Genomic DNA, 27,757 nt, shown 5'->3' with positions numbered 1-27,757 from the left:
GGCTTTTTGAGCTACATATGTCAAGGTGCCAACAAAAAATAGCAGCAGCCAGCCTGGGAGCAGGGGAGTGGGGGGGCGGGGGGGCACAGTAGTTAGCACTGCTGCCTCACAGTGCCAGAGACCTGGGTTCAATTCCGGCTTCGGGGAAATATATGTGGGAGTTTGCACGTTCTCATCATGTCTGCGTAGGTTTCCTCCGGTGCTCCGGTTTCCTCCCACAGTCCAGAGATGTGCTAGTTGGGTGGATTGGCCAAGGTAAATTGCCCCTTAGTGTCAGGTGGACTAGCTGGGGAAATATGTGAGGTTACGGGGATAGGGCCAGAGTGAGATTGTTGTCGGTGCAGACTTGTTGGTTTGAATGGCCTCCTTCTGCACTGTCGAGATTCTATGAACAAGTCAATAATTATAGCACATCAACTTAATGCCTGCTACCGCCTCATTAACCTTGAGTGTAGGCAGCGAACACCAGCCTTTGCTGTCTGCTGTGGGCTACACCCTTGCAGGCAGGTGCTTGCTTTAGTGAGCTGGGTTTGTTTTAAGCAGCTGGGTTGCTTTAATCATATTGCGTGTCATGTCAAGATCATTATGAAATACCATGAATCCAGCGATTTTATATATATATATATAAATATAATATAGCACCTTGATATTACTGAAGCACTGTAGACAATGCCGAATGATGTGTTTTATTTATATTGCAGACTGCATTCTCTATTAACAGATAAATAATCAGGTTTGGGCAGAATTCTACCTGCACAGTTTTGCGAACATTAAAATTCTTAACTTTTATTTCTGTCTGCCAGACCTTCCCAAGAAGCTTAGAACTGTCCAAACAGATAGCGAGAGAGAAGCAATAAATTAGCAAAAGCAAACTCCTCATGAGATTAGTGTTCCTTTTTGCGAAGTATCACATACCCTGTATCTGATGCACCTTTGATCTGACATTAACCATCAGTTCAGCATGGATTCAAATAAACTGAACCCAATTCTGCTGTGCTACTGAGCTAAAATGTGCGTCTCTGTCCCAGATCAGGCTAAGCCTCACTCGAGAGCCTGTCCTTCAATGATCTTAAATTTGTTCTGGTTGGAGAACAGGTGGCTTCATTGTAATGCCCCCACCACTCTCCTATTTTTAGAACTGTAGTTATAAAATCAACAGAACATGTAGGAACTTCCATACTCCATTCAGACAGCTGCTACTTAATTGGTTCAGGGGCCATAATATTTGAAATTACCGCAGCATATAGGTCTGCCTTTGAAAGTTCAGAAAATCTCCCGAAAATGGGTTCAATTTATTTGCCAATATAAGATGTGACTGCTGGTGTCGGTATAGGTCATCGTCATTTAGAAATGTGAAAAGAAACAGAACATCAATAAATCAATGTGTCACATCTTATTTAATGAAATTATTCTAGTTTGTACTACAATCATAAAGTTTTAAATTATTTGGCTGTGGCATCATCGCAAGGATCCCACTCTGGGTCAGATGTAACACTTTTGATTTTCTGATTATCCCTCTGCAAACAAATTAGATATTCCACATTTTATGAAGGTTCTGATGACAGTTTATCCATTAATAGCATCTCGCCATTTGATGATGAAACCACACAAAACATCAAGCGTGTTAGCATGCACACCTCCACTTTTTGTGAGGGTTTTTTCTTCGTCAACCAGCCACCAGTGCGAACATGATCCTTGAATGGCTTCTCGAGGCACATTCCCAAAGGCTGAGCTATGGAAGTTAGACCCCCCCTAGTATAACTGCATTTCGGGTGTTATTTCTAAGCAGGGACCTTTTGATGTGGTCACAAAAAAACCAAACCAACGCCTCTACCTTCTCAGAAGACTAAGGAAATTTGGCATGTCTGCTACAACTCTCAACAACTTTTACAGATGCACCATAGAAAGCATTCTTTCTGGTTGTATCACAGCTTGGTATGGCTCCTGCTCTGCCCAAGACTGTAAGAAACTACAAAAGGTCATGAACGTAGTCCAGTCCACCACGCAAACCAGCCTCCCATCCATTGACTCTGTCTACACTTCCCGCTGTCTCGCAAAAGCAGCCAGCATAATCAAGGATCCCACACACCCTGGACATACTCTCTTCCACCTTCTTCCATCAGGAAAAAGATACAAAAATCTGAGGACATGTACCAACCGACTCAAGAACAGCTTCTTCCCTGTTGCCATCAGACTTTAGAATGGACCTACCTTATATTAAGTTGATCTTTCTCTACACACTAGCTATGACTGCTGGGGAAGCGATGGCCTAGTGATATTATCGTTAGACTATTAATCCAGGATCTCGGCTAATGCTCTGGGGACCCAGGTTTGCATCCTGACTCAGAAGATGATGGAATTTGAATTCAATATAAAATAATCTGGAAGTAAGAGTACACTGATAACCATGAAATCATTGTCGATTGTTGGAAAAACCCATCTGGCTCACTAATGTCCTTTAGGGAAGGAAATCTGCCATCCTTACCTGGTCTGGCCTACATGTGACTCCAGAGCCACAGCAATGTGGTTGACTCTTAACTGCCCTCGGGCAATTAGGGATGGGGCAATAAATGCTGGCCAGCCAGCGATGCCCATGTCCCACAAATGAATAAAGAAAAAACTACATTCTGCACCCTCTCCTTTCCTTCTCTATGAACAGTATGCTTTGTCTGTATAGCACGCAAGAAACAATACTTTTCACTGTATACTAATACATGCGACAATAATAAACAAATCAAAGCTTGTATGGGATCTGAACATGTCCTACACGAATAAGTTGATCTATTCCACACATTATTGATCAGCAACTTTGTTCCATCCTCATCCATACAACCATTGTCATGGACGTGGACAAAAATCCCTACAAGGAATTTGACTATTGGCATTGTTTTATATTTTAAAACTATCATAAGCTTTAATTTTGTTCCATTGACCATGCAAGCTATTACCACTGTGGATCTTCTCATGTCCTGTCTTAGAGCTGTTTTTGAACCTTTCCAACCCACAATTTGGCTGGGCCTATTGAAATTCATGGGCGTTTCATCCATGTTTCCGATGTGACATATTGAAAGGTCCTTTCAGGGGACACTGCTGTGGGCTGGAGTCACATGAAGGCCAGACCAGGTAAGGACATTAGTGAACCAGATGGGTTTTTACAACAATCGACAGTGCTTTCATGGTCATCATTAGATTTTTAATTCTGCCATGGTGGGATTTGAACCTACGTCCCTAGAGGATTACCCTGGATCTCTGGATTATTAGTGACAATACCACTGCCTCCCCATTTGAATCTCTGGAAATTGGTCATTTTGGCAGAGATCTTTTGGAAGTCTCTGAGCAATCTTTGCCTTCTGCCTCAACATTAGACATTGTTGTTCCAAAAGCAGTTCCACCAATCAGCTCTGAAATTTTTGCTGGACTCGAGGTTTGGTTAGTTCAATTAAGTGCACATCGACACAATGCAATTCTAGTGAAAACGTAACCATTCTGACGATTTCTGAGGGTTCATGTTGATATATGCTTCTTAAGGTTAGTGGCTGGTCCCTGCTCTCTTGACACATTTGGCATCTTCTTCAGGGCGGATTCCTCCTCCTTCCATTCTCAGACAAGCTTTTCATTAACACCGAATTCCTTTGCTGCAATGCGGGTTATTTGACAAGTTAGCAAATGTTATAACTTTGACCCACTTCATACTTCTTGCAGGAGAATCCATTTCTGTTCATCGATTGCCATGCATGGTCAGCGCTGTAGGCATGTTTTGAACTCTCGCGCATCTTTTTGGCGGCACCTGCTTGACTCCACGCATCAATTCATAAGGTGGGTATAAGTCTAAGCGTGTATTTCTGAGCTGCAAAACAGAGGCCAACTCCTAATGTAATTATGATCCTGAACACAGGTTTTTAGCTGAAAACTGGGGCTGGGGGGAAAGTCTTACATGCCAAATATAGGCCTTAACATGCATTTTGGCAAAACAATAGGGCTTTCTTACATAATGGGTTGACTTATACATCATGGTCTATGGTATGTTGTATTGGTATCACATTTCATCAGTATTTAGGGTGGTGCTTGTTAAGAACGGTATTTAACTTTCTCTCCTTAGTCTCCATTGACTGCAATCTTTATTATCAGCTTTTAATCAGCTCATGGAAATTATAACTTCTGTTACATAATAGCATTCCACAGTACATACTGTAGGCAAAGAAGTTTCAAAATAAAGCAATAGAATCCTCCGTTTTGTTATAAATCACTTAAGGGAGCAGTGGCCCAACACTTTGGGGAGAATTCTGCCTTTTTTCCCCCCCGGGTGTGGTGGGGGCTGGTTGTGGCAGTACTGTTCACACTGGCTAGAATGTCCACATTTGATAAATCCTATCTTTTTCATTTCCACTACCTACAGCATGATCTTTAACTCCGGCTGCTTTCCACATAGAAATATAGGAAATGTAATCCCTGCCCAGTCACCACGTCCCACTCTTTAGGACCCCAAAATTCCTTTGTCCTGAAATTGCCTGTCTCCAGTTCTGTAAAAAAAAAATCCCCTGACAAATATCCCAACCTTTCTTGTATCCAGTATTGCTAGAACACAAGCAACAGGAGATAGAGGGAAGAATGCAATCCCACAATTTATATCCCAACACATTATACTGCCCGGCACGGTGGTTAGCCCCGATGCCTCGCAGCGCCAGGGACCCAGGTTCGATTCCCGGCTTGGGTCAGTGTGTGGAGTTTGCACGTTCTCCCCGTGTCTGCATGGGTTTCCACCGGGTGCTCGGGTTTCCTCCCACAGTCCAAAGATGTGCGGGTTAGATGCATTGGCCATGCTAAATTGACCCTTAGTGTCAAGGGGACTAGCTAGGGTAAATGCATGGGTTTATGGGGATAGGGTCTGGGTGGGACTCGATGGACCGAATAGCTTCCTTCTGTACTGTAGGATTCTATGATTCTATTAAGGCACTTGGGTCCCAATTTCCTAACCGTGGCCAAAGCAGAAACTTTACTGCTGCATGTCCAATGTTAAATCCAGCAGGGAATTCTGGAAGTTGTGGGAGAGAATGGAAAAGCAGAACAGGATCTCCCAGATAATTTCCTGCCTCAGTAAAGTAACATTGGAAATCCAGTGCAGAACCTACGCTACAAGAAAAGGCAATAACTCCACACAGGTGAGATTTACTTTCAAAAGTGCTGTCAGGAGTTGCTCAACGAGTAAACAATATAAATAGGATACAATTCCAGTGAAGTTTGCACTCATTCAGGTATCTGAAAATTTACCAGCTGGTTCAGGAATGGGTTATTTCTGAAAGTGAGCGGTGGTTTGAATTTTGTGGGAGATTTCACCCCTTAATCATTAAACAATTGCCATCGGACCATTTTGTGCAAGGAGTTCCTGAGGCAGTGAAGGGTGCCAAGCATTCTGTGGCATAACACATGACTAGTACCTGTCAACACCAGAATCAAAATGCGCTTAATAAACACACCCAAGTCAATATAAAAATCAAATGTTATTACGGCTGCAAGTACAATACTTGTCTCCATGGTATTCAGCTGTTGCATGCTATCAGCATCGGCCATCAGCATGCAACAAAAGCAAATAAATTATTTAAAATTGAAAATACTTTGGACATAGCTAATAATAAATTCTAATCACAATAACATCTGGCAGGATGTGGGTAATGGTTTATAACTTCACCTCTGGGATCCAATTCACAATCCAGCACAACTTCAATCTGGTACTCACATCCAGAGCAGAGAACTCGCTTTATTGATAACTTTATTGACAAATTAGCTTTAGTCCCCAGTCTGTAAATGCTAGGAAAGTGTACCTCCTTCCAACCAGTGATCTTCTGTCTGTTAAAATTAATGGATAGAATATCACAGACTAGGTGTATCTTTTCCAACATGCACTCTTGGAATTTGTCAAAACTTCAGAGGTGGAGAATTTCTCCTTCAACCCACTCTCAATCAGTGACCTGATGCTCGATTGTAACCCTACCCACCCCATGAAAAATGGTGTGCTCATTATTAGAAGATAATAGGAAGAAAAAGTCTCACCAGATTCACCAACTTAACTTACCTCAGAACAGGCACGGGCAGGCCATGGGCCCTGGGCCGATAGGGGCCTAAGTTAAACTCAAAAAGTCACAGCGCAATGATAAGCTCGGTGGTGCGACACCAGTTAAAAATTTGGGAGCAAGAGTGCTCCCCAAGACCTGTAACAAGGAGTCTTGTTCCCAGAGGGTGGCAGGAAAAGGCCACCCAGCCAAACTAAGCAGGCGCTGGCTGGAGATGGCAGAGCCACTCAGCAGCTAAAGTATTGCCCTGGGGATCAGGGTGCAGTGCCACAAAAGGTTTAATGACCTTCTTAGCTCTGATAACATGATTACAATATAACACCAAGATGATGGAGTCTTCACCTCAGCAGCCATCAGCAAACAACACCAGTTTAAGTTTTATTTTATTAGTGTCACAAGTGAGCTTAGATTAACACTGCAATGAAGTTACTGTGAAAATCCCCTAGTCGCAGCACTCTGGTGCCTGTTCAGGTACACGGAGGGAGAATTTAGCATGGCCAATGCACCTCACCTGCATGTCTTTTGGACTGTGGGAGGAAACCGGAGCACCCAGAAGAAACCCATGCAGACACGAGGAGAACGTGCAGACTCCGCACAGGCAGTGACCCAAGCCGAGAATCAAACCTGGGTCCCTGGCACAGTGAGGCCACTATGCCACCATGCCACCCCAGCTGAGCAGCCTGAGGGTGTATCATTTCCCTGAATGTGGGAGCAATGTGTGCCCAGGATAATCCTTTTTAAAAATTATATTCCTTAGTGTTGCAAAGCCAATACGCAGAGTGGACAGAGCGAACCCTTAATCCAAGTCCTTGCTTGCTTGAAGAACCAATTCAAATGTAAGGTCCACTTGCTCCGCTAACTCTGTTCACCTGACTGCAACTGTATACCAAAAGTCGTATGCCAATGGCTGTGTGCCAATGTCTGTGTGCCACTCTCAACTGTGTACCAATATGGGCCCAACTGATTGAATGACATGGCCATGACTGGCTCCTCCTTCTACTTGGGCTGTTCCAGATCCATTGTGAAACCTGTGCCTCACCACAGAAAAGCTTGCCCTTAATGAGCTAACAGCTCGTCAACAAGCATGACTGGCCTTTGATTAAAATTGGGTGGGTTGCCTTGTCATGCCTTCGCCCACCCATCTATGCACGAGGCATCCATACATTGGCCACTATAGGCGCATTAAGGGACTAAGTTGAGGCTTGCAGGCAGGAAGCTGTTCCCCAAACCCAAACCAGGCTCTTCAAAAAAAATCATAGAAACCCTACAGTGCAGAAGGAGGTCATTTGGTCCATCGAGTCTGCACTGACAACAATCGCACCCAGGCCCTATCCCATCTCCCCACATATTTACCCCACTAATCCCTCTAACCTATGCATCATGGGACATTCAGGGGCCATTTAGCATGGCCAATCAACCTATCCCACACATCTTTGGAGTATGGGAGGAAACCGGAGCACCCGGAGGAAACCCACGCAGACACAGGGAGAAAGTGCAAACTCCACACAGACAATGACCCAAGCCGGGAATCGAATCCAGGTCCCTGGAGCTGTGAGGCAACAGTGCTAACCATTGTGCCACCGTGTCTCTGAGATGGGGTCGCGCTGATAAATCAGCACACTGGCTTGTGGTGGGAAACTGCAGACTGTTGTGCTTCCTCTGCCTTTTAAAGTTTGGCCCTGAATGTTTGACAAGAGCATGGAGGAAGTACACGTAGGATTTTGGAACCTATTTGCATGTAGAATCACCATGAATGATAAGTCTGTTCTGCATTTCTAACTTGCAATGAAATTTACTGGTGGCCCATGCCCAACACTGAAACAACTGAGAGCTTTTACATTGTTTATCCTACATACCAATACAGCAGCTGGAAACATATTCAAGCTGTAACTTCCAACTGGCTCTTGACGCACAGATGTCTTAAAAAGGATTCACACGTAAAATCATTCTATCATGAGAAACAGGAGTAGGCCGTTCAGCCTCTCGAGCCTGCTCTGCCATTCAATAGGATCACGGCTGATCCAACATTCCTCGTGTCCACATTCCTGGCCTTTCCCTGTAACCCTTGATTCACTTATTGATCAAAAATCTATCTATCGCGGCCTTAAATATACACAAGGACTCTGCCCTCCACAGTTCTCTGTGGGAAAGAGTTTTGGACACTCAATCCTCTGAGAGAAGAAATTCCTCCTCATTTCAGTCTTAAATTGGTGCCCCTTTATTCCGAGATTAGCATATCTATCTCTGTAACTACTTCTTTTAGGATCCTAGGATGCAAGCCATCAGGGCCAGGGATGTATCTGACTTCCAACCCCGTTAGTTTGTCTAATACTGCTTCACTAGTGATGGTACCTAATTCCTCCACCGTATTCTTTAGTATTAATGGATTGTTCGAAGTGTCATTGTAGCATAATTTAACAATATGATGCATGGGCACACAATGACATAAAGGTGGATTTGTGTATTAATTTCTCTACTTAGGGAGATACTTCAGTGCAGTGACATTGGACGCTCATTTTTGGAAGCTTTTGATATTCTGCCGAATGGTTGAGGTAAATGTTGATCCGCACATTAGTTACCTCCTAAGATTAATACACTGAGAGGATACTGCAGATGTTTCTTTGCTGGAATGTAATGAGGCAGGGTCAGAATATGAAGAGAGGTGAGGAATTGAACCATCATGGGCAATGCCAAGCTGATGGTTGAAGTTGGCAGCAGATATCCTTACGGCAGATGGCAGAGATCTAGAATTGGTTCCTGCTCAGTTAAGGGGAGACGGCGCAGTCATATTGTCACTGGATTAGTAATCCAGAGACCCAGGGTAATACTCTGGGGAGCTGGGCTTGAATCCCACCATGGTAGTTGGTGAAATTTGAATCCAATAAAAATCTAGAATTAAAAGTTTAATGTTGACCATGAAACCATTGCTAATTGTCGTAAAAACTCATCTGGTTCACTAATGTCCTTTAGGGAGGGAAATCTGACATTCTTACCTGGTCTGGCTTACATGGACTCCAGATCCACAGCAATGTGGTTGACTCTTAAATTAGGGATGGGCAATAAATGTTGGCCCAGACAGTGATGCTCTCATTCCCTGAATTAGTGGAGGAAAATAAATGTTGACTGCAGCCAGCGCAGTCAGTTGTTTAATGATCATTAATGGCTTAAGGAGTGCAGGCTCTGGTTTCATTTGATATCCTTGGCATGCCTTACTCTCTATGACCACTTCAGTGAAGACGTTTATTTGTGGTGTTTCAAAATCAACCCCATGATACATTTTAACAGTGACTTACTGATTAAGTGCCTCACTAATTAAATACCTCATGGAAGTTTGTATTAAAGAAAGTTGTTTTTCCTATCCTGCTTACATCTTTCAAAAGCTCTAATTGTAGTCAGCATTCCAATGGTTAGCAAAGTCTATTGCATATGGCCAATGAAAAGGAAACAAAAATTCATGTAAATAATTGTTGCAAATAGGTCAACAAATCTAAGTAAATCATACTAATAAAACTGGAAGCTTAATTAAACACTAGAAATCCTGGAATCCCATGTAAGGTTCCATTGCAAGTGGAGCTTTCTTTTTGCCCAATTCTGAGGTGTGATGTGATCACCCAGTCCATTCCTGTCCAAAGCAGATGGAGAAAATAAATCACACCATACTTTATTTTCATTTATTATAATAAGCTAAGCCAGGATTCTGTGGAGGTGACCAAAGTCTCACCCCAGAGGCCAAAAGCTTGGGAGACCACACTTTGGAGGGCGTTGGACTCTGGGCCGCATTTTGCCAATGATTTGGCTGTGGTTGGGACTGTGTCCTTTTACGGATGGTCCCAAGAGATGCCAGCGAGATCAGAGGGTCCACAGCTCAGCAGGGCTATTTCTAGGACTGCACCTTGAGGTTGAAGGTGGGCACATCGATGGACATGTGCCCTCAAAGGACAGGTAATTGGGGTCTTGGGGAACTGGGACCTGGAAGGCCCTGGCAAGGGGGAAGGTTCACTGAGGGGAAGCATGCTGCTGCTGTTGGCTTTGTGGTGTGGCAGGTCTCAGGTGGGGGTAGGGAGTGGAGCCATCATAGGCCAAAGAGGAGGCACGCCCAGAGCCTCAGAGAGAGCATCAGGATTTATGTCCTACCACTGTTAAAATGCCAGCAGAGGAAAGAAGATATCCTAATTGGCCGCATTAGTGGGTAGTTGTGTTCCAGATAGTTGGGCTCTTCATTACCTTTCCCGCCACTGGCAAAATGGCATGCTGGGTACACTAGCTGACACCTGTCTGTGCCATTCTGCTGGCCTCCCTGCCTATCCAGTCTGTCACGATGTGGCGATGCTGGCGTTGGACTTGGGTAAACACAGTAAGAAGTCTCACAACACCAGGTTAAAGTCCAACAGGTTTATTTGGTAGCAAAAGCCACACAAGCTTTCGAAGCGCTGCCCCTTCATCAGGTGAGTGGGAGTTCTGTTCACAAACAGGGCATATAAAGACACAAACTCAATTTACAAAATAATGATTGGAATGCTAGTCTTTACAGGCAATCAAGTCTTGAAGGGACAAACAATTGAGTTTGTGTCTTTATATCCCCTGTTTGTGAATAGAACTCCCACTCACCTGACGAAGGAGCAGCGCTCCGAAAGCTAGTGGCTTTTGCTACCAAATAAACCTGTTGGACGTTAACCTGGTGTTGTGAAGCTTCTTACTGTATCCAGCCTGTCCCCAGAGGACTGGTAAAATTCCACCTTTTGGTTCTTACTTAGATAAATCACTTTAGATAAGTTTAAAAAGCCTGCAGCAAAGTGTTTTCAGAATTAAAGTAAAGTTTATTTATTAGTCACAAGTAGGCTTACATTCACACTGCAATGAAGTTACTGTGAAAATTAACATGATGCAGCTACACTGATCTGAGTGAATTCCCTTGTACCTATTCTGCTCCTGCACTTTCGCAACCAGCAAATACCCTCTGTTATGGTTAATTACAGTGCATGCATTAATCACCAGACTCTGGTTAACTTGTTAACATGACTGAGGAAAGAGTGTCACGATGATGGAGAAAAGAACAATGGAGTTACACACAAAGTATTGAACTTAAAAACATCTGAGTTTTACTTTTACAAAATGGACGCAAACCCAAAGCTGGCTGTGAATGTACACACAAGCCACATGGCTGCAGGGCAATGCCACTGGCTGGATGGCTGCAGGGTTATTCTCTAAGGGGCAATGGAACCCCTCCCTATTTCCAGACAAGGTACTTCTAAAAGCACCCAGAGACTGGTAAAGACAGAGAACATAATGGCCATCACATCTCAAGAGATCCTGTGAGTTATGCCGAGACAGTATTGTGGATTCCTCAAGTGGAATGTACAAGGAATGGGTCAAAAGCCAACACAAAAAGCTGCCCCAGCATCTGTCTGTGTGTGCTCAGTGAAGATAAGCAGCTGGAAGTTTTTCCACACTGACGGTGCGTGACACAGTAACAGAAGCAGCCAGCAGTGCCCCGGCAAAATAGCCATTTTTGCAGGTATGTATCTTTCTCTCTCGCTGACTGGAAGTCAGTCCCAGTCCACCGAAAGATCGCAGCTGAAAAGAGAACTGGGATGTTTCTCTGCCAAACCATAGAACACTGGAATTGAAGAATCAACTATTCACTGCTGAAGTCAACCCTACTGGAACCTTGAGACTGACTATCCGCCTACCAAAGTCAACTCAACTGGAATCTCAAATCGTAATGGCTGCCCGCTTCATCACCTATTCCTCACGAGTCAAGGACTGCTCTGTATATCTTTTTATTTATATTTACTCACTATTGGACTCAATTCTTATTTCTAATCTCTATGAATTTATATGCACATGTTTTATCATTTTTCTCCTTGCCATTTTAGTAGTAAATAAACTTAACTCTATCTTTAACGCAAGAAAGCCTGGTTGAATTGACACCTTTTAAAACACAACTACTGGGTCTGGAAAAGATTACCACAGGAATGGGAATCTTGTTAGATTAAACCGTATTGCTGGCAGCAGAAGGGGTTGAATAAAAACGATCTATCCCTCCTCACCTGGGTTTATAACAGTTTAGACAATGACAAATCGAGGGGTCTCGTCAGGATAAACAACGTTGGGGGGGTGCTAGTTGTATAACTGGATTTAACACCTTTATTCGTCTGAACAGGATATCATACAACAAGATGAAAAATTTGCATAATAGGCTTCTAAACTTTGTCTGAAACATAGAAACTAGAAGCAGGAGTTGGCCATTTGACCCTTTGAGCCCTGCTCCGCCATTCATTTTGATCATGGCTGATCATCAAATTCAATATCCTGATTCCCCCCTTCCCCCATATCCCTTGATCCCTTTAGCCCCAAGAGCTACATCTAATTTCTTCTTGTGATTGTGGAGATTAAATAAAGTAACCTTAAAAAATTCACAATTGCAAATCCCAAGAACAAATTGGATTGAATTTGTCAATCATCTGATTCTAAACTAGGTTATGCCAGCACGGAAATGCCATATTTTAAAATTGTGCACTTTGTCCCCCCCACCCCTCCCCCCGCCCGCCCAGGCAATGCACTACTATTTTATTGCTATTTTTAAACCAAGCTCAACTTTAAAAGGCAACAACAATTTCACTGTAGGTAAACCTTGAATGCCCTGAGTTTAAAAAAAAATAAGTTTCCATTTCAGAACATTGCAAACCTCAGTACAGTTGGGAGAAAGGCTCACCCACTAGGAATTGCATGCAACATCTGGTGAATCCCAAAACTTAGTTCTTAAAACTTTGACAAGGTGAGAAAACACCGCACTCATTAGAGTGTCTTGTATAAAATGAGTGTTTTCCATATTTGCTAACAAAAGTATTTAGTCATTAGGAGAATAATTAGAGGGCTATTAGAGATGAATAGTTAAAGTGCAGACAATGAGCGCACACATGATAATTGGTCCAAAATTATGTTTACCGTGAAGTAAATAAAGAAAAGAATTTTAATTGGAAGCTCCCATAAAACTAACAAACAAAACACAGTACAATGCAAGTCTCTATCATCACATTAGTCTAGTCTTTGTCTTAGAGTGTGGGAAACGAGATTTTCTATTTTCCAGTTCTTAGTCCTCCTGTGTTAGTTGCACAGATGCCAACAGATGTCAAGCCACAACAAAGAGGCCATTTCCGTGAATGAATGTGCCAGGTATGTGTGTAATTCTGCCATACATGTCTATATCCTCTCTTCCCCCAATGTCTATATATATCCATTTCAGCAGCAATCACCAATCAATAGCGGGAAGAGTGACATTTTGTTTCTGCCACCTCCATTAACCAATGGAACTAAAACCATTTGTATTGTACCCCTCACCTCCCAAACCTCTCAGAACCCTTAATACAGCACCGACCAGGGACTGAATTTAAGTCATACTTGCATTATATGGCTCAACATGACACCAGGCAATGCATTTATCCAGTAAACTTTGACCAAAAGTTCTTCAGTAAATTATTTGGATTCAGTAATTCTTCCTCGAGGGAAAAGAAATCACAGATAACCCATGGGCAGTAGTCCAGGTCAAGAAGGCAGCTCACCACCATCATCTCAAGAGCATTTCAGCATGGACATTAAATGCTGGCCTTGTAGGTGATACCCGCAGCCTGTGAATGAACAGATAAAAAGACGCAATAGCAGCCTTGTGGTTGGATATTGGCCCAAAATGTATTGGAACCTGTGTATCTGCTGCTGATCAGACAGAAAACTACCCACCTCTCTGACATTGAAAAGGCTTCTGACCCAAGGAGCAGAATGCCCACAATGCAGGAAAGCTCTCAGAGAGCAGCAAAAGAATCTGTGCACAAGTCACGCCCCCTCTTAATGGTACTAACTGTGTGAGGCAAGTTTAAATCTCCAATGTGAATATTGGGGAATGGATGAGTGGATAAATGGGTGAACGGGTTGGGTGTTCAGGTGAGTAGGAAGGGGGGTGAGGTGAGTGGCTAGGGTGACATGTGGATATGGTGATGGGTGGGTGAGATGGTAGGGTGGCAGGTGGGTGAGATGGTAGGGTGGTATAGTGGGTAGATCAGTGTAATGGGTTGAGGGCGACTCGATGCAGCTTTAACTACGAAGGTATTGCCAACAGAATATTTATTCACATGTACAGCAAGGTAAGACTAAACTACAAGTGCGACTGCTCTCCTGGACTCCCAGGCTTCATCTGCCAATCCCTCCTCAACCCCTGATTCCCGTCTTCCTGCCAATTGGCTCAGCTTCCTGCCGGAGTGATCTGTAGGGTCAGGGGGATTGTCAGGTCGAGGGCTGGTCAGGTCAGCTAGAGGGGGAGTCGGGATTGTTGGGTGATAGAGTCTAGTTAGATCAGCTTGGTGGGGTGTGGTGGAGTCAGGTTGTGGGGCTCGTTATGTCAGGGGCAATTTAGCATGGCCAACCTACCTAACCCGCACATCTTTGGACTGTGGGAGGAAACCGGAGCACCCGGAGGAAACCCACGCAGACACAAGGAGAATGTGCAAACTCCACACAGTCAGTGACCCGAGGTTGGAAGTGAACCCAGTTCCCTGGCGCTGTGAGGCAGCAGTACTAATCACTGTGCCACCGTGCTATTTACTCTTATTCCTGCAGACAAATGCTTAATCTATTACATTCCTTTGCTTTTAGGCTGGTGTTACCTACCTGTGTCACAAATAAAATGTTTACATAATTATATCATTACTTTGAATGGAATATGAAAAAATATATTAAATCTATTTAGAGAATTAAATATATAATTTTGCTACAGCTGCAAAAACATTCTACAATACAACTTTCTTGCAAGACTAAAGGAAGGGCTATTTCCTTGACTTAAATAAGGGCTTGAATTATGTGCCCCTTGTGAAGTATATAAAGTACTGACTATTTTGCAGCTTTCGTTCGTCTGCCTACTCTCTCACAATGATATGGATTACACCAAACAGCGTCAGTATTTGTATCCTAATTTGGCGACTATCTTATCACCTAATTTGGGATGAACCTAATGCACAACTCAAGCAACAAACAAATTAGAGTAAAATTCTGTGGCTGCTTCAAATCTGAAATTAAAGTAGAACATTCTGGAAATACTCAGAAAGCCGGGTGGCAGAAAGTCCGAGAGAATGTACAGGTGTTGCCTGGCTTGCTGAGTATTTCCAGCATTTTCTGTTTTTAAACCAGGAACTGATTTTGAACTATAGGTTTGCAAACAACTAACAGGGAAAGAAGTTTCTCACACTGGAGCAAAAGAGTTGTATTTTAACGTAAATAGAGAGCGATGCCTCAAAGACTCTGCTCCTTCAATAACCAGACTGAAAAGTGCCGACATATACATGCTTTTAGAGTGATTTGGGAACATGAAAGCAGCAGGAGCAAGCTAAGATGGATGACTTGACACTAACAAATTTCCAATCTACTGTCCCTTTCTTCTTAAAGAGACTTCCTCTCTTTATGTCCTCAGACAATTTGCAGAATAAATGTTTCTCCACTGTTGGATGAAGTCATGTTTAAGTCCCAGGAGGTTTCCATTTGTGTTTTGTTCCTTTTCACAGACTGGACATTATGGGCCCTATTTTACCATTTTGATTCTAAGTGCTGGGCGGACTTGAATCTGGGAGTGTTTCAGATCCGACTTTCAGACCCGTTCTCAGGCCCCCCCATACACACTCTGCCTGAAAAAACATCAGCAATTCTGAATCGTGCTGCACAAGCCAGTGGGCGGGGCTTAATGCGCCCAAAACCCTGCAGCTCCGATTGGCACCTCCAATTGTGCATGGCGTAAAACAAATGATAGAATGCTGCTCCCCTGCCACATCCCTCCCGGGCTGGATAATGCCTTCCCCCTGGCCCTCACAGACACTGCCCCACTTCCCAGCATTACTGACCCCCTTATTCCCCCCCTCCCCCCCACCACCCAGACTGATCGTGGACCCCTCCCCCATCCCCCTCACTGATCTCAGGCAGAGTGGCAGCGGACCCCCTTTCCCCTTCACTGATCACAGGCAGAGTGGCAGTGGACCCCCTTTCCCCTTCACTGATCACAGGCTAAGAAGACCTCAGCGCCCCCGCCCCCCCCCCCCCCCCCCCCGCCCAACCGATCTCAAGCAGAGAGCCGTCAGGCGCTCGGCACTTACCTCCTCACCAACTGGAATGCCCAAATCGGACTTTTGTGGAGCATGTCAGTTTCGCGCTGATTCTGGGTGGGCGAACACGGTGGTAATGGGGGGAGTGCCGGTAAGGTTGTACGTGCAGCCCATTAAGTCAATTTAAATACATGCAAATGCATTTAAATGACTGGTGCCCCCATTTTGGGCACAGTCCCAATTGCGGCCATTTTCGTACCTTGGTAAAGGGGAAACGGCCATGGAGGTGGTCGCAGATCGCACTACTCGCCTCACGCCTGACTTTTACCAAGGTTTTGCACTTGAAAACGGGCGCAACACGATGGTAGAATTGGGCCCTATGATTTTAAGTTTGTCCTTAGTCTTGAATTGTAAAGCTAATGATGTGGCCTTTATTACCTGGTCATTGGCTCCACAATCACAAGTTAAGAGTAAGTGATACATCAAAGTCCAAACAGGTGTCCTGAACTGGGGCTGTTTCATTCTAATTCTGAAATACCAAACTATACCCAATTTGGATCATTCTGATAGGGGAGAGAAGAGTCTGCAGGGAGTGTGCAAGGGTCTATAACTGGGTGGGGTGAGGACTGAAGTTTTAATATAAGACATTTTAAGGAATGATTGATTATGTGTTTTCCTGGTCAAGAGTTCTTGAACTGTTACAACATGTTTGCCAAAGGCACAAGGCCAAATGCACACACACAATCAGTGTCACTGGTCGTGTATTTTTACCATTATATTTCTAGCGGCTGGCTTTGTGGAGTTGGCATCGGATTCATGAGCCACAGATTCCAGACATGCTTCTGTTATCTGAGAAAGAAAGAATGACATTGTTACACAGAACAGAGATCCCCAGAGTCGTTAATCACCTACCAGCTGTACACCAGTCACTTATTCTCACTGGTTTTGAATTAACTCCAGAGACTGTTCTTACTAAAGGTGCCATGATGGCTCAACGGTTAGCACTGCTGCCTCACAGGGACAAGGACCCAGGTTCGATTCCGGCCTTGGGTCACTGTCTGTACGGAGTTTACACATTCTCCCAGTGTCTGCGAGGGTTTCCTCCCACACTCCAAAGACCCGCAGGTTAGGTTGATTGGCCATGGTAAATTGTCCCTTAGTGTCAGGGTAAATATATGCGGTTACGGGGATAGGGCCAAGGTGGGATTGTTGTTGATGCAGGCTCGATGGGCTGAATGGTCTCCTTCTGCACTGTAGGGATTCTATGCTAAAGCAATAAGATAAGTTATATGTTAATATTTTGTATCTTTTTTTGATGAATCATGATGAAATTTAATTCAAAGCTTTCCTACGCACAGAGTTCCTGAGAGCATAAACTCACTCGATGTTTCGGTTAGCCTCAAAAACATTTTTAAAAAGCCATTCTAGGATGTCCACTGCTGACCACAAATTAAATCACAGAGACGGAGTGATCTCCCTGCCTGAGAATGTCTGCACTATCTCCATGCAGTGGACTGTAATTGATTGCTCATTTAGAGCCCCGAGCTGGAGGGATGGTATTCGGCTGTCCAGACAACACATCACATGAAACAATTTTCACAGACGCTCCCTCAGCAGATAACAAAAACCACTGAAGTAAAATTGCTCCCAAAAACGTGTGCGTAGAGCAAATCAAAGGTTAAGGCAAAGGTAGAATAATATATTCTGTGAAGACTTTTTCCAAATTTCAAAAAAAATTCAACTTCAAAAAATAAGCTCCATGGGCATAAAATTATTTTTCCAGAGCCTGTTCTGTTGTTCATCAAATGTTGTTAACCACATTGATCAGTAAAAACCTGGTAACACCTGGTTGAAAGTTTAACAACACCAGGTTAAAGCCCAACAGGTTTATTTGGTAGCAAAAGCCACACAAGCTTTCGGAGCTGCAAGCCCCTTCACATCAACATCTGGTTGGACAGGGTGTGACATTTTTTCCCCCCAAAATACACTTTATTCATAGAATATCTGAAAGAACATTCCAAACATTCCAAAATGGACATCACGCAAAGTGCAATAATATTCAGGTTCTTTACATACATTTAGTTACTCTGAGGTGCTGTAATGCAGTCAAAGAAGCATGACAGACATTTCCAAACGGGCCTTAAGAATGGTGCAAGGGTATTTAAAGGTTGTCTACATAGAACAGGTTGCACTCTGAGATGCTTCAATACAGCTGAAAGACATGTAATATTCACTGTATGCATTCAGTGAGAGTGTGATATTACCCTCAGTTCACTCTGGCTGAAAGGTCATGATGTGGAGATGCCGGCGTTGGACTGGGGTAAACACAGTAAGAAGTTTACGCCATCCACGCTCTCAAGACCAACCGCAACATTGTCATCAAACCAGCAGACAAAGGAGGGGCCATCGTCATACTGAACAGAATGGATTACTGCAAAGAAGTGTACCGACAACTCAACAACGAGGAACACTACAGACAGTTACCTGCAGATCCGACCAAAGAACACACCCGTCAACTCAACACTCTGATCAAGACCTTTGATCCGGACCTTCAGAACACCCTCCGTGCTCTCATCCCACGTACTCCCCGCGTTGGAGATCTCTACTGCCTCCCGAAGATACACAAGGCAAACACACCCGGCCGTCCCATCGTATTGGGCAATGGGGCCCTGTGCGAGAACCTCTCCGGCTATGTCGAGGGCATCCTGAAACCCATTGTACAAAGAACCCCCAGCTTTTGTCACGACACGACGGACTTCCTACAGAAACTCGGCACACATGGAGCAGTTGAACCAGGAGCGCTCCTCGTCACAATGGATGTCTCAGCACTCTACACCAGCATCCCCCATGACGATGGCATTGCTGCAACGGCCTCAGTGCTCAGCGCCAACAACTGCCAGTTTCCAGATGCAATTTTACATCTCATCCGCTTCATCCTGGACCACAATATCTTCACCTTCAACAACCAGTTCTTCATCCAGACACACGGAACAGCCATGGGGACCAAATTTGCACCTCAATATGCCAACATCTTCATGCACAGGTTCGAACAAGACTTCTTCACCGCACGGGACCTTCAACCGATGCTATACACTAGATACATCGATGACATTTTCTTCCTTTGGACTCATAGTGAACAATCACTGAAACAACTCTATGATGACATCAACAAGTTCCATCCCACCATCAGGCTCACCATAGACTACTCTCCGGAATCGGTTGCATTCTTGGACACGCGCATCTCCATTAAGGACGGTCACCTCAGCACCTCACTGTACCGCAAGCCTACGGATAACCTCACGAAGCTCCACTTCTCCAGCTTCCACCCTAAACACGTTAAAGAAGCCATCCCCTACGGACAAGCCCTCCGTATACACAGGATCTGCTCGGATGAGGAGGATCGCAACAGACACCTCCAGACGCTGAAAGATGCCCTCATAAGAACAGGATATGGCGCTAGACTCATTGATCAACAGTTCCAACGCGTCACAGCGAAAAACCACACCGACCTCCTCAGAAGACAAACACGGGACACAGTGGACAGAGTACCCTTCGTTGTCCAGTACTTCCCCGGAGCGGAGAAGCTACGGCATCTCCTCCGGAGCCTTCAACATGTCATTGATGAAGACGAACATCTCGCCAAGGCCATCCCCACACCCCCACTTCTTGCCTTCAAACAACCGCACAACCTCAAACAGACCATTGTCCGCAGCAAACTACCCAGCCTTCAGGAGAACAGTGACCAAGACACCACACAACGCTGCCACAGCAACCTCTGCAAGACGTGCCGGATCATCGACACAGATGCCATCATCTCACGTGAGAACACCATCCACCAGGTACACGGTACATACTCTTGCAACTCGGCCAACGTTGTCTACCTGATACGCTGCAAGAAAGGATGTCCCGAGGCATGGTACATTGGGGAAACTATGCAGACGCTGCGACAACGGATGAATGAACACCGCTCGACAATCACCAGGCAAGACTGTTCTCTTCCTGTTGGGGAGCACTTCAGCGGTCACGGGCATTCGGCCTCTGATATTCAGGTAAGTGTTCTCCAAGGCGGCCTTCGCGACACACGACAGCGCAGAGTCGCTGAGCAGAAACTGATAGCCAAGTTCCGCACACACAAGGACGGCCTCAACCGGGATATTGGGTTTATGTCACACTATTTGTAACTCCCACAGTTGCGTGGACCTGCAGAGTTTCACTGGCTGTCTTGTCTGGAGACAATACACATCTTTTTAGCCTGTCTTGATGCTCTCTCCACTCCCATTGTTTTGTTTCTTAAAGACTGGATTAGTTGTAAGTATTCGCATTCCAACCATTATTCATGTAAATTGAGTCTGTGTCTTTATAAGTTCTGTTTGTGAACAGAATTCCTACTCACCTGAAGAAGGGGCTTAGAGCCTCGAAAGCTTGTGTGGCTTTTGCTACCAAATAAACCTGTTGGACTTTAACCTGGTGTTGTTAAACTTCTTACTGTGAAAGGTCTTGGACAGTGACCTTCCCCCATTGTGCCACTGCTGCAACTGCCCCAAGCTTTAGTGCATCCCTCATAGAACATAACGGCGCAGTACAGGCCCTTCGGCTCTCAATGTTGCGCCGACCAGTGAAACCAATCTAAAGCCCCTCTAATCTACACTATTCCAATATCATCCATATGTTTATCCAATAACCATTTAAATGCCCTTAATGTTGGCGTGTCCACTACTGCTGCAGGCAGGGAATTCCACGCCCTTACTACTCTCTGAGTAAAGAACCTACCTCTAACATCTGTCCTATATCTATCATCCCTCAATTTAAAGTTATGTCCCCTCATGCTAGCTATCGCCATCCAAGGAAAAAGACTCTCACTGTCCACCCTATCTAATCCTCTGATCGTCTTGTATGCCTCTATTAAGTCACCTCTTAACCTTCTTCTCTCTAACGAAAACAACCTCAAGTCCATCAGCCTTTCCTCATAAGACCTTCCCACCATACCAGGCAACATCCTGGTAAATCTCCCCTGCACCCTTTCCAATGCTTCCACATTCTTACTATAATGCGGCGACCAGAACTGTACGCACCAGAGCTTTGTACAGCTGCAACATGACCCCCTGGCTCCGAAACTCAATCCCTCTACCAATAAAAGCTAACACACCATACGCCTTCTTAACAACCCTATCAACCTGGGTGCCAAGTTTCAGGGATCTATGCACATGGACACCCAGATCTCTCTGCTCATCCACACTACCAAGTATCTTACCATTAGCCCAGTACTCTGTAATCCTGTTGCTCCTTCCAAAGTGAATCACCTCACACTTTTCCGCATTAAACTCCATTTGCCACCTCTCAGCCCAGCTCTGCAGCTTATCTATGTCCCTCTGTAACCTGCCACTTCCCTCCGCACTGTCTACAACTCCACCGACTTTAGTGTCATCCGCAAATTTACTAATCCATCCTTCCACGCCCTCATCCAGGTCATTAATAAAAATGACAAACAGTAGCGGCCCCAAAACAGATCCTTGCGGTACACCACTAGTAACTGAACTCCAGCATGAACATTTCCCATCAACCATCATCCTCTGTCTTCTTACAGCTAACCAATTCCTGATCCAAACCGCTAAATCACACTCAATCCCATGCCTCCATATCTTCTGCAATAGCTTACCGTGGGGACCTTATCAAACACTTTACTGAAATCCATATACACCACATCAACTGCTTTACCCTCATCCACCTCTTTGGTCACCTTCTCAAAGAACTCAATAAGGTTTGTGAGGCACAACCTACCCTTCACAAAACCGTGTTGACTATCCCTAATCAAATTATTCCTTTCCAGATGATTATAAACCCTATCTCTTATAATCCTTTCCAAAACTTTGCCCACAACAGAAATAAGGCTCACTGGTCTATAATTACCAGGGTTGTCCCTACTCCCCTTCTTGAACAAGGGGACAACATTTGCTATCCTCCAGTCTTCCGGCACTATTCCTGTAGACAATGACGACATAAAGATCAAAGCCAAAGGCTCTGCAATCTCCTCCCTCGCCTCCCAGAGAATCCTAGGATAAATCCCATCCGGGATCTATTTTCACATTTTCCAGAATTGCTAACACCTCCTCCTTATTCTCAATCCCATCTAGTCCAATAGCCTGTATCTCAGTATTCTCCTCGACAACATTGTCTTTTTCCTGCATGAATACTGACAAAACTTGGGGCGTGGATTGGCACTTGGGACTACGATGTTGTGGCCATTACAGAGACATGGGTAGAACAAGGACAGGAATGGTTGTTGGAAGTTCCGGGGTATAGATGTTTCAGTAAGTGTAGGGTAGCTGGTAAAAGAGGTGGAGGAGTGGCACTGTTAATCAAGGAGAGTGTAACAGCTGCAGAAAGACATTTTGAAGGGGATCTGCCTACAGAGGTAATATGGGCTGAGGTTAGGAATAGGAAAGGAGCGGTCACGTTGTTAGGAGTTTACTATAGGCCCCCAAATAGTAATAGAGATGTGGAGCAAGAAATTGCTAAGCAGATTATGGATAGGTGTGGAGGTCACAGGGTAGTTGTCATGGGGGACTTTAACCTTCCAAATATTGATTGGAACCTTTATAGGTCGAATAGTTCGGATGGGGCAGTTTTTGTGCAGTGTGTGCAGGAGGGGTTCCTGACACAATATGTGGATAAGCCGACAAGAGGTGGGGCCACATTGGATAATGGGAAATGAACCGGGCCAAGTGTTGGATTTAGTTGTGGGAGAGCACTTTGGAGATAGTGACCACAATTCGGTGTCTTTTGTTATTGCAATGGAGAGGGATGGGGCCATACGGCAGGGCATAGTTTACAATTGGGGGAGAGGTAATTATGATGCAATCAGGCGGGAATTAGGAAGCATAGGATGGGAACAAAAATTGTCAGGCAAAGGCACTAATGATAAGTGGAACTTTTTCAAGGAACAAATACTGCGTGTCCTTGATAGGTATGTCCCTGTCAGGCAGGGAGGAAATGGCCGAGTGAGGGAACCATGGTTCACAAAAGAGGTGGAATGTCTTGTCAAGAGGAAGAAAGAAGCGTATGTTAGGTTGAGAAAACAAGGTTCAGTTGGCTCGATGGAGGGTTACAAGTTAGCAAGAAATGAGCTGAAAAAGGGGCTTCGGAGAGCTAGGAGGGGGCATGAGAAGTCCTTGGCGGGTCGGATCAAGGAAAACCCCAAGGCTTTTTACTCTTATGTGAGGAATAAAAGAATGACCAGGGTGAGGTTGGGGCCGGTCAAGGACGGGAGTGGGAATTTGTGCATGGAGTAAGAAGAGATAGGAGAGATGATGAATGAATACTTTTCTTCGGTGTTCACCATGTTTTTGAGGAAGAGAGGGTGTCACAGGCTGATAGGCTGGAGGAAGTAGATGTTCGGAGGGAAGATGTACAAGCAATTTTGAATAAACTGAAAGTTGATAAGTCCCCTGGGCCTGATTAAATATATCCTAGGATTCTTTGGGAGGCAAGGGATGAGATAGCAGAGCCTTTGGCTTTGATCTTTGGGTCCTCACTGTCCACGGGGGTGGTGCCAGAGGACTGGAGAGTGGCGAATGTTGTTCCTCTGTTTAAGAAAGGGAATAGAAATGACCCTGGTAATTATAAGCCGGTTAGTCTTACTTCGGTGGTTGGTAAATTGATGGAAAAGGTCCTTAGGGATAGGATTTACGACCATTTAGAAAGATGCAGATTAATCCGGGATAGTCAGCACGGATTTGTGAAGGACAAGTCTTGCCTCACAAATTTGATAGAATTTTTTGAGGAGGTAACTAAGTGTGTAGATGAAGGTAGTGCAGTTGATGTCATATACATGGATTTTAGTAAGGCGTTTGATAAAGTCCCCCACGGTCGGCTTATGAAGAAAGTAAGGAGGTGTGGGATAGAGGGAAGTTTGGCCGATTGGATAGGTAACTGGCTATCTAACAGAAGACAGAGGGTGGTGGTGGATGGAAAATCTTTGGACTGGAAACCAGTTACCAGCGGAGTGCCACAGGGATCAGTGCTTGGTCCTCTGCTATTTGTCATTTTTATAAATGTAAATGGATCAGTAAATTTGCTGATGACACCAAGATTGGTGGAGTAGTGGATGAGGTGGAGGACTGTTGTAGGCTGTAAAGAGATATAGATAGGATGCAGAGCTGGGCTGAAAAATGGCAAATGGAGTTTAACCCTGACAAATGCGAGGTGATTCATTTTGGTAGGACAAATTTAAATGTGGATTACAGGGTCAAAGGTAGGGTTCTGAAGAATGTGGAGGAACAGAGAGATCTTGGGGTTCATATCCATAGATCTCTGAAGGTTGCCACTCAAGTGGATAGAGCCGTGAAAAAGGCCTATAGTGTGTTGGCGTTCATTAACAGGGGGTTTGAGTTTAAGAGCCGTGGGGTTATGCTGCAACTGCACAGGACCTTGGTGAGACCGCATTTGGAATATTGTGTGCAGTTCTGGTCACCTCACTACAAGAAGGATGTGGAGACACTGGAAAGAGTGCAAAGGAGATTTACCAGGATGCTGCCTGGTTTGGAGGGTAGATCTTATGAGGAAAGGTTGAGGGAACTTGGCTTTTCTCTTTGGAGCGGAGGAGGTTGAAAGGAGACTTGATAGAGGTTTATAAGATGATGAGGGGGATAGATGGAGTGAATGGTCAAAGATTATTTCCTCGGGTGAATGGAGCGGTAACTAGGGGGCATAACTATAGGGTTCATGGTGGGAGATATAGGAAGGATGTCCGAGGTAGGTTCTTTACGCAGAGAGTGGTTGGGGTGTGGAATGGACTGCCTACAGGGATAGTGGAGTCAGAAACTTTAGGAACATTTAAGAAGCTATTGGATTGGCACATGGAGTACTTCGGGATGATAGGGAGGAAATAGCTTGATCTGGGTTTCAGACAAAGCTCGGCACAACATCGTGGGCCAAAGGGCCTGTTCTGTGCTGTACTGTTCTATGTTCTATGTTCTAAAAAATATTCATTTAGCACCTCTCCTATCTCTTCAGACTCCACGCACAACTTCCCACTACTGTCCTTGACTGGCCCTAATCTTACCCTAGTCATTCTTTTATTCCTGACATACCTATAGAAAGCTTTAGGGTTTTCCTTGATCCTACCTGCCAAAGACTTCTCATGTCCCCTCCTGGCTCTTCTTAGCTCTCTCTTTAGGTCCTTCCTGGCTAACTTGTAACTCTCAAGCGCCCTAACTGAGTCTTCACGTCACGTCTTTACATAAGTCTCCTTCTTCCTCTTCACAAGAGATTCAACTTCTTTAGTAAACCACGGTTCCCTCGCTCGACCACTTCCTCCCTGCCTGACAGGTACATACTTATCAAGGACACCCAGTAGCTGTTCCTTGAACAAGCTCCACATTTCAATTGTGCACACCCCCTGCAGTTTCCTTCACCTATGTTTGTCTCAATGTGCATCCCTGGGAACAGCCCATAGTGCACAGAGTCCTGTGTCACAGAGCTGCTTGGGAGGAATCTCAACAAGAACCACCTCATCTCTCTGCAGACCTAGTTTGCAAAGGCACATTCCACAAGGTGGAGGACAATGGTCTCTTCCCCAGCACAGCCACCTCGAGGACCAAGTGCAGATGGGGTGAGACTCTGGACGAGTAGGGGGAATCTAACAGGGAGGGCCTTGCTCACCACCAGCCACGCTCGGTCTTGCTGCTTGTTTGAAAGTTTTGGCGATGGACATTCTATGGGGTTAGGATGGTGATATTGGAGCAAGAATGTTGAACCTCTCACTGATTTCAATGATTGCTAGCTCTGCAGGCGTCACAGTACAGAACCGCAGCATGGATAGCAAGCAACACAAATGATCAATGACTTGGGTGGGACCAGAAGATCCCACCGGCAGTCAATGGTAAACCACCTCCACTGCCGAAAAACTCGCTGCGTGGAAACGGGTCCGGAAAATCCCAGCCCACACCTTCAGCATTCCCACATTAATCTGTGCAGATCCGATATCCTGAAGCTCTCTGAAAATTCCAGGCCTTTCTACCTGTATGTTATAAGGCAAGCGTTAAGCAAGTAATCTAGGATATAATGCTATCGTAATATTGATTTCTCTGTATTGCAGTAATGTTAATCTTTGCCTTGGCCTGCTGAGCAGTGAGTCAATTTAAAGTACCACTGGGCTATTGGGAAATGGCCAGATAAAGGATGAAATAATAAATGACTTATTTTTTTAAAAGTTGCCATTACATACTGTTAATAAATGTTAGATTTTTTTTTAATTATTTGAAAATAATAAGGGGAAAACAGTTCTGCAAAGAAAAACCTTCAGGCACACCATCCATCATTTATGATTATGTCTGTTTTTGGTCCAATGTTACAGAAACATCGGACAAAAATGTAACCTGAAATAAAGGTTATGTGTGTGTGTGTGTGTGCGTGTGGGTATTTGTGTGTGGATGTGTGTATTTGCATGGGTCTGTATGTAGTTGCATGTTGGCGTGTGTTTTGGCACGTGTGTATTTGCATGTAACTGGGTGTATGTGTGTGGGTGTGTATTTGCATGGGTGTGTGTGTATTTGCGCGTCTGTATATTTACATGTGTGTGTATTTGTATGTGGGGGTGTGTATATGTGTGTGTATTTGCATGTGGGTGTGTGTATTGTTTGTGGGGCGGGGGAGGAGAAATGTCAGTGTGAACAAGGGCTAAAGATCCAGAAATGTTGGTGGGAGTGTCCGAAACCCAACATGATCCTGTTTACTTCGACGTTTAACTGGTGGACATTTGGATGTTCCCAGGAGGAAGTTGCAGTGATTTTGGTACCAGTTAGTTCCAGTTCTGAACAGGGAAGCTAAAACAGTTCTGAACTGATGTTCCAGTAGAAAGTGCCAATAATACTGGTGATGGTTCCAGTAATATTGCCAGAAAAGGTGTGGAATATATGGAAATCAGGGTGAGAAGAGTAGTGTTCCATTATATAAGGTAGGAGAGTCCAGTGAAGAGTGGTGAAGTGGTAGCAAGAGTAATCGAGAAATTATCTTGTCCAGGAATACAGTTTATCTTGGGTAACGATATAGTTGGATCACAGGTGGGAGTGATGCCTACTGTGGTTGAAAAGCCAGTGGAGCAGCAAATAACTGAGTTGTTGAAGGACACATATCCTGGGATTTTTCCTGATTGTGTGGTAACAAGGTCACAAGAGGAGAAATCAGAGTGAAGATAAGAAAGTTGAAATTCAATTATCAGAAATAATTTTTGATCAGATGGTTGGAAAAGAACAAGGATAGTGGAAGATGAGGTGGATATTTTTAGTTCAGGAAAGTTGGCAGAGTTACAACAGAAAGATATAGAAATAGAACAGATGTATCAGAAAGCATTCACAAAAGAGGAATCTGAGTGTATACTGGAATGTTATTACCTTAAAAATGATGTCTTAATGAGAAAATGGAGACTACATTTTCAGGCGGATGAAAAGTGGGCAGAAGTTCATCAAGTGGTATTGCCGGGAGGGTATAGAAAGGAGGTTTTGCAAGTAGCACATGAGGTACCAGTAGAAGGTCATTTGGGGTACTGAAAACGTAAGCTAAAATACAAAAACATTTTTATTGGCCTGGACTGCATAAAGATGTAGTTAAATG

The 27,757-nt window shown here is 44.4% G+C and overlaps 1 long non-coding RNA gene across 1 annotated transcript in view; it reads right to left on the bottom strand.

Moving 5' to 3' along the window:
- Positions 1-1,329: 1,329 nt before the first annotated feature.
- LOC144500513 (uncharacterized) overlaps positions 1,330-27,757 on the bottom strand; it is a 34,451-nt gene continuing 8,023 nt past the window's right edge. Inside the window, exons 3-4 of the long non-coding RNA XR_013498986.1 lie at positions 16,919-16,996; positions 1,330-1,517 (exon numbers count right to left, since the gene is read on the bottom strand). This is a non-coding gene — a long non-coding RNA (uncharacterized LOC144500513). The remainder of the gene's footprint in view (positions 1,518-16,918; positions 16,997-27,757) is intronic.

Source organism: Mustelus asterias, chromosome 11, assembly GCF_964213995.1.
Source record: "Mustelus asterias chromosome 11, sMusAst1.hap1.1, whole genome shotgun sequence".
NCBI lineage: Eukaryota > Metazoa > Chordata > Chondrichthyes > Carcharhiniformes > Triakidae > Mustelus > Mustelus asterias.
The sequence above is the reverse complement of the archived record's forward strand: the minus strand, read 5'-3'. Positions and strand labels throughout refer to the sequence as shown.